Consider the following 7329-nt stretch of genomic DNA (forward strand, 5'->3'; position numbering starts at 1 on the left):
GATCAACTGGAGCCATTTGGTTGCGACTGGACGCTGAGTGAAATGTGACTAGACGCTGGGTTCCTGCGTCCGGTCAACTCCAGAGAGGGGGATTCCTGATCAGACGCGTCTGGTCAGTGCTGACCGGACGTTGGTCAGGATTCGGTAACTGACTAGATGTTGAACAGCAAAGTGACTGGACTCTGGGTGCCAGCATCCGGTCAACATTAGTAAGGTTCTGGAGAGCAGTTTTCATGATCGGACACGTCCAGTCAATGTTGACCGGACGCAGGTCAGAGTCCGATCACAACTTAATGGCTCTAATGCGGGGATAACTGATCGGAGCATCCGGTCACCTTAACCGGAGCGTCCGGTCACCCCGCAGAGTGCTGACTCAACCTCCTAACGGTTCGTTTTGAATGAGGGGTATAAATACTTCCTCTATTCATCTAAGGGAGGTCTCTTGCCCATTTGTTCAGCTGTGAAACACCCTTGAGAGTGCAAAGGAGAGCAAGAGCCTAGTGAGGTGATTGAGATTTGAGAATCCAAGATTAAAGCCTCATTAGTGCAAGGATAGTAGCAAGTGTGCATCCACCCTTCTCATTAGGCTTGTTGTGGTCAAGTGAGAGTTCGTGCTTGTTACTCTTGGTGATCGCCATCACCTAGACGGCTTGGTGGTGATCGAGAGTTTGGTGATCATCCGACGAAGCTTGTGGATGACCCAACTCAAGTTTTGAGCGGTTGTGGATGATTCAACTTGACAGAGTGTCAAAGAATCAGCCTTGATCCTTGCGCGGATCCTTGCACGGATCAAGGGGGAGCTACACCCTTGCGCGGGTGCTCCAACAAGGACTAGTGAGGAGTGACGACTCTCTGATACCTCAGCAAAACATCGTCGCGTTCCTTCTCCTCTCTTTACTTTAAGCATTTACATTTGAGCAATTCATTTTTTGTCTTTACATTCTTAGAATTGCCATGCTAGAGTAGGATTGGAACTTAGGGTGCTAAACTTTTGTGCGGTAGATCAATAGAATCACATTCTAGGCACAAGGGGTGAAGTGGGCTAAGTGTAGGGTTTAATTATTGCAAAGAATTTTAGAATTAACCCAATTCACCTCCCCTCTTGGGCATCTTGATCCTTTCAGCTCGGACCCGTTCAGTTAGATGTTGGAAGCAATCACTGCGGTCTGCCCCTACCAACACCGACAGACCCAAATACTTGTCATTCAATGATTCTGTCATGATATTCAAAGACTAACATACCGCTAGCTTATCTGATACAGGAGTGTTTTCACTAAAGAACACACTAGACTTTGCATCACTCACCATTTGGCCTGAGTTTATGCAGTATCTATCAAGGATGCTCTTCAAATTATCTGCATTCATCTTGTCGGCGTGCATCAATATCAGTGAGTCATCTACAAAGAGTAAGTGAGAAACCTCTAGTGCATCCCGACATACCCACACTCCTTCTATTTCCCCCCTTGCTTCCGCTCCTTTTAGCAAACTTGAGAGTCCTTCAGCGACAAACAAAAACAAGTAAGGAGATAGAGGATCCCCCTGAGTATACCACGTGTTGGGGTAAAAACTTCCGTCTCCATGGAGTTAAACCTGACATTGTATCTGACTGAAGACATGCAAGCCATGATTAGCTGCACCCATCTCTGATGAAAACACATTTTAAGCATAATCTTCTCAAGAAAATTCCATTCAACTCTATCATAGGCTTTATGCATATCTAGCTTTATAGCACAGAGACCTCTTTTACCACACTTCTTTATTAGGATGCTTTCATAGGCAATAAGAATGTTATCTGTAATTAATCTCCCAGGAACAAAGGCACTTTGGTGATCACTAATAATATCAGGTAGGATCCCTCTCAATATATTGGTTAGCATTTTAGAAATGACTTTGTAGACCACATTGCATAAACTTATTGGATGGAATTGAGACACCATAGTGGGATTGTTTACCTTGGGGATCAAGACAATTGTTGTATCATTCCAACCATCCGGAATTTTACAATTGTTGACTATGTCTAGGACCTCTGTCACAAGGCTATCACCCAAGAGATCCCAAAATCTCTTGAAAAATACTGCATGTAGACCATCCGGCCCCGGTGCTTTAAGGTCTCCTATTGGAAATAGAGCTTTTTTTTATTTCCTCATGCGAAAAGGGAGCTAGCAGCCCCGTATTCATATCCTATGACACACATTGTCTAACATCAAAGAGAACGGCCGGATCAGGTTCGCCTACCTCAGAAGTAAACATGTTACCAAAGTATTCCTAAACAATGCTACGCATCGCTTCCCCCTCCTCCTGTATTACTCCATTTTGATCGGCTAACCCTTTTATTGTATTCTTCCTCCTCCGCTTTGTTGCATAATTGTGAAAAAATCCGGTGTTTCTATCCCCATGTTTCAACCAATTCGCTCACGCTCGCTGAACCTAATTGTGAAAGAATACAACACCATGATTAACAGTACTAAAGTACTCTCTTGTCCTTACATCTTACAAATGGAACCAGTGGGCACAACTACAAAACTTGCAGCCCCCTAGGAGCCACATGATCAGCTGCTACAAGAAGTGGCACACATGCACTCTTCTTGTATACAGTTGTCCATTACAGCAATTAATTAGTGGTCATAACCAAATATGTGCAAATGACATCAGTCCTCTAAATCTAATTGGAGCATACGTGGAACAGTAATACAAAACTTGTACCCACTTTTAGGTACTTTAGAGAAGACGAAGCCCAATTCTTCAAAATCCACATACCAACTGGAACCCTCTTCTTCCTGCCATCGGCTGCTCCCCTTCCTCCCAGTCTCCTCCAGTACACACTCACCTGCATGTTTATAAAAAGCCTGTTCAGTCCCAACTGGGCAGTGAACAAAAGATTGATGAATGAAGAACTTTTGTAACACAACTATAACAGATTCACATATGTTGTCTTCCCAAGTAGTCCAAGTCCGTAAGTAATCCACTCCCGGACTTCTTCCACATTCGTGGTGTCACTTAACGCCAAAGCTGCCACTTGACTCAAACTGCCAAGTCCTTGTGGTTGCTTGTACCTCCCTCTGCTTGCTTCTCTCCCTCCAAATCATGCACGGAGTTGTGCAGTTCACACAAAGCCATAATTATCTGTGATTACTTGATTTCCAAATAGTGAGGTATGCCTTTCAACATTTGCCACTTAGCTTTGGCGGCCCCAAATGTCTGTTCTATAACATTACACAACCTGAAATGGTGGCGGTTGAACACCTCCTGCACGTCACCAGGCGGCCTATTCTTGAACTCCTTCATGTGGTACCTCTTTCTTGGATGCGGCGGTAGATATACCGGGTGAAGTGCGTACCCGGAGTCCACCAAATAATATCGTCCTACACACCAACATACCAACACACAAGGTCACAAACACTTGGCATGCAACACAAGACAAGCATTGCATCAATAGAACAAGGAAGCCAACTTAGTTACACAAACCTGGTGATGGGTGCGGGTACTTGGGATCCGCCTGTGCCTTCTTTATCACCCGCATGTCATGCGCTGAACCCTCTGTCCCAACGCCAACATACGTGAACCTCAAGTCGAAGTCACAAACAACAACCACATTTTGGCTTGTGTTTCCTTTCCTATTAGTGAAGTCATCATGTACTGCTTCATCAACAATCACTTCTATGTGAGTTCCATCAAGGGCTCCTATGCAGCCATAAAAAAAAGGTGTGTACTCTGTCAACTCATGTGGCACTATAGCGTAATTGTAGTCCTTAGGCCTAAGCACTGCATTTGCAAAGGGCACCATGGCGTTAAGCACTAGGCCAAATATCTTGATACAGGTGTCCAATCCCCTCCATAATCTCTCATGCATTTGCCTCTACGATTGTGCTATCCCACATGCCCAAAAAAACATGCCTAAAGCTTCAATTGAATCAATTTCCCTAGTGGATGCTAGACCGTAGCAGCTAGATAATATGTAATGCAACCGTTGGAAATTTTCAGGCTGCATACGAAAGTTGTCAAAGCATCTACTACGATCTCACAAAAGGTTATCTACCCATTGTCGTCCGCTGAGGTCCGGCTGATGGTAGCCAGGGTTGACTTGTGGCGGTACTATCATCATGGACATTATTGCATATCCTCCCGCCATAGCTGCAGTTACCATTTCGTTAAAACTATTCTCACTAGAATTTTCACTTTCTTCATCACTTCTGTCCATGGTCCAAACAGCCTGCATGACAGAATATACAGCAAGCAGACAATAAGCTTCACTTCGATTGTGTACAGGTAAATCAGAGAAGGCTACATAGCAATCAAAGAGAACAAATGCAAATGTCATACAATTGTACTCCAAAGACATTCAACAGCAAACCGAGCTTTGTGAGAACTTGCTTGATTAACCATAGCATTCATCACTACAGAAAATGCCATAACATAGTACAGTGAATTAATGAATTACCTTATTCACCACAATTGTCCCTGCAAGGCCTCTCCTGCCAGCTATGCCTTGAGTTAGTGGCAGAACACAGTCATCGCCAACGCAGCATAGTGTTTTACCCGACACTGCCATAACCAACAACAGTGAATCAGTTTCAAATACATATGGCATGTGGCCAAATGTGAACAGAAGGTATACCTATTTTTGTTCCAGATTTCTGACTCCATGCTATGCAAACCCTGAAGCCGCCCTGAACCTATCTGAACCTAGCACACCAGTTAACAAATCATGTAGCCAACTAGCTGAACCAGAGAACACCAATAATAGTGACAGGGAGACATTACAACTTCATAATAAGCAAATACAAACCTTCGAATAGAGTCTTGTCTTCTCTGGGTCCCAAGATAGGTGCTGCAGTACAAGATAGGTCCTGTCAAAATTGATAATGCCACAAGAAGCTATCTGAAACTGTAGCTGATACTTACTAACCTCTTTGCTAGTTGATGGGTACCATACCACGCTGGTGATCGGCCTCCTGTTGTTAAGACCTCATCGACACCTGGAAAATGAGTAGTTAGCCTACACAGCCAGAAGACGGTACTGAACAGTCGACATGAATATTGACATTTATGCACAACAATCAGGTATACATCGCAGCACACAGCTTATTTGGATTTAAGGAAAAAAACACGAGACATAGTTCTGGCCACGGGCCACATGACATAGCTGCAAATTAATCAAACACACACCAGTTCAAAAAAACTAGCAGACAAGAACTGAATTTAAACGATACAAGACGACACTCAAATGTCATCGGTGGTGTCCAGCAAAGTTAACATCTGAATGCATGACGGGCAGCTACTTGAGGACATCCACGAGGACTACTTGTTGTTCCTGTTCAAGTGCCATGTGAGCCAAGCAATACGCTCTCCTGTGTTTAACAAATTCTTGAACTCCCTACGGGACATAGACTTCTTGAACAGCTCCAATGCTTCGAAGAACATGTCTGAAGGAACTAGCACACCATCGTCTCGTAGGATTTGCATTGCTTCGTCGACCTTGGCCTGCTCACGGGTACGTTCTCGATCACGAGATGTACTCCTTGCAGCAATGCTTTCCGACAAACATGCCATGTACTCCCCCACGTTGCATGACTTCTTTTTCTCTGGGCTGTTAACAACATGGTCCCTGGTGTCCCTTTTGGAACCGGAGTGATAACTGGATGGTCCGAAGTGATCTTGCGGCGGCATAATATGAGGAGGCGTTGAGGCACCAATACCACCGGTGGACATGAAAGTGCCCGTGTTCTGCCAGTCGCCATAGAGTGCTTCAAGTTCATTCAGGAAGCGGGGTGGTCTGCCACGTCTTGCACCAGCCGCACTTGTTTCCTGCAACGAACAGATTGGCAAGTGTTTGTGAGAAGGATGGCAGCAGGCACTACAAGGGCAAATAGGTGACAACACATGGCAAGAGTTAGTGAACTTACAGCGCACTCTGTAGTGTCATCGCTATCGGGCTAGGTAGCGTCCAGGGTCTCCCAGTACTTAGGATCAGCGTCAATGCCCCCCCTTTTTTGTCTCGACCGAGCCCAGTGGCTGATAGTTTGTTCTTCAGGGCACCTAGTTTGTTGTTCACCTGTTTTCGATCATAGTTGGGGAAGTACGGGTAAATGCTGTTCCAGCCATCCCTATTTACACCAAACTGGCCGAAGTTGAACTTTTCCTTCTCTTGAAGGCACATGTCCAGCAAAAGCTTGGTTTCAGCGTCGTCCCAATTTGCGCGTGGGTGTGGCATCTGTGGGCACGTTCAATGGCTAATTCCGTTGTGTCTTTGCATAGCAATTAGAGTGCACATAGCGAAGGCCAGCATGATATAACTAAAACAACGACATGATCGACATGATAGAATGTGCATAACAGTGAACTTGCCTTGCTTGTTCGCTTTGTGCATTTGGCACGCAAGTTGTAGCGAGTAGCTTCCGGCGGTGAGCAGGAAGCTGTTGATGACGGTGCCAGTTAGAGGCCGGCGCTTCCAAGGTCCTTCGAGTGTTCTGGACAGCTAGAACAGAACAAGGGAAGATGTCAGAGTTCAAGATTTGAGAACATTCAGAACAAACATAGAAACCATGTGTAAATGTTTCGTATGCACAACGACGGCAACAAACCCTAACCCTAAACAACCGGATCTACAAGTGTGCAGAAAAAGGGCACGAGAAGGTCATGTACGTACCGGATCCGGCGGTGCAGGGAACGAGCAAGAAGATAAAGGGGATGGTTTCAGCGGCTACGACGGTGGCGATCGCGGATCGGATTTGGAAACGGGAGGACACGAAACAAGTGGCCACCCGTTGAAGCAACCATGGCGTCAAGGACCTCGGTGGCGGACTCCACTAAAAGTGAAGTAGGGGTGCAAGGAACCGTCAACCCTAACCCAACGGATCTGCAAGTACGAACGAGAAAGGGACGAGAACTCGAGTACGTACCGGAGTGAGCAACAGAGTTGACTCCATCGCCGAGAAAGGGGATGGATCTGCTTCGATCGAAGGGACAAAAATGCGGCAGATCTCGGACAGAAAGGCTGCACCGAATTTGGCAAGATGCGTCGGATGGAGGGCGGCTTCCGGCTCGTGGGCTCGCCCGGGAGAAGGATAGAGGGCCACCGGTCGCGAAGCGGAGTGGGGGCGAAGACCAAACGGCGGCGGTGGCGGGAGCAGCAGCTGGGAGTGGCCGAACCCTAGGAGCGCGCGAGAGAATGGGAGAGGGAGAGTGGGGAGGGCGCCAACTGATGCTCTATAGACTAGCCGAATGGCTGGAGGAGGGCAGCCGAACGGCTGGGCTGAAAGGCCCAGCAGATTCAGCCCAGACCAGCCGAAATATGAGCAGCCGAACGGTGATAGTTTTGGTAATTCTTGT

At 46.4% G+C, this 7329-nt stretch overlaps 1 long non-coding RNA gene across 2 annotated transcripts; it reads right to left on the reverse strand.

Annotated features, from left to right (window-relative positions):
• Window positions 1-3478: 3478 nt before the first annotated feature.
• On the reverse strand, window positions 3479-4872 carry LOC136533361 (uncharacterized). Of its 2 annotated transcripts, XR_010778464.1 has the most exons (5): window positions 4787-4872; window positions 4616-4683; window positions 4439-4542; window positions 4037-4210; window positions 3479-3681 (listed from the first exon to the last, which is right to left on the reverse strand). It is a non-coding gene; the product is annotated as an uncharacterized lncRNA (long non-coding RNA). The 2 variants fall into 2 exon arrangements; XR_010778463.1 differs by lacking the exon at window positions 3479-3681 and having other exon boundaries at window positions 3889-4210.
• Window positions 4873-7329: the final 2457 nt, after the last annotated feature.

This window comes from Miscanthus floridulus, unplaced genomic scaffold (genome assembly GCF_019320115.1).
Source record: "Miscanthus floridulus cultivar M001 unplaced genomic scaffold, ASM1932011v1 fs_870_1_2, whole genome shotgun sequence".
NCBI classification, from domain to species: domain Eukaryota; kingdom Viridiplantae; phylum Streptophyta; class Magnoliopsida; order Poales; family Poaceae; genus Miscanthus; species Miscanthus floridulus.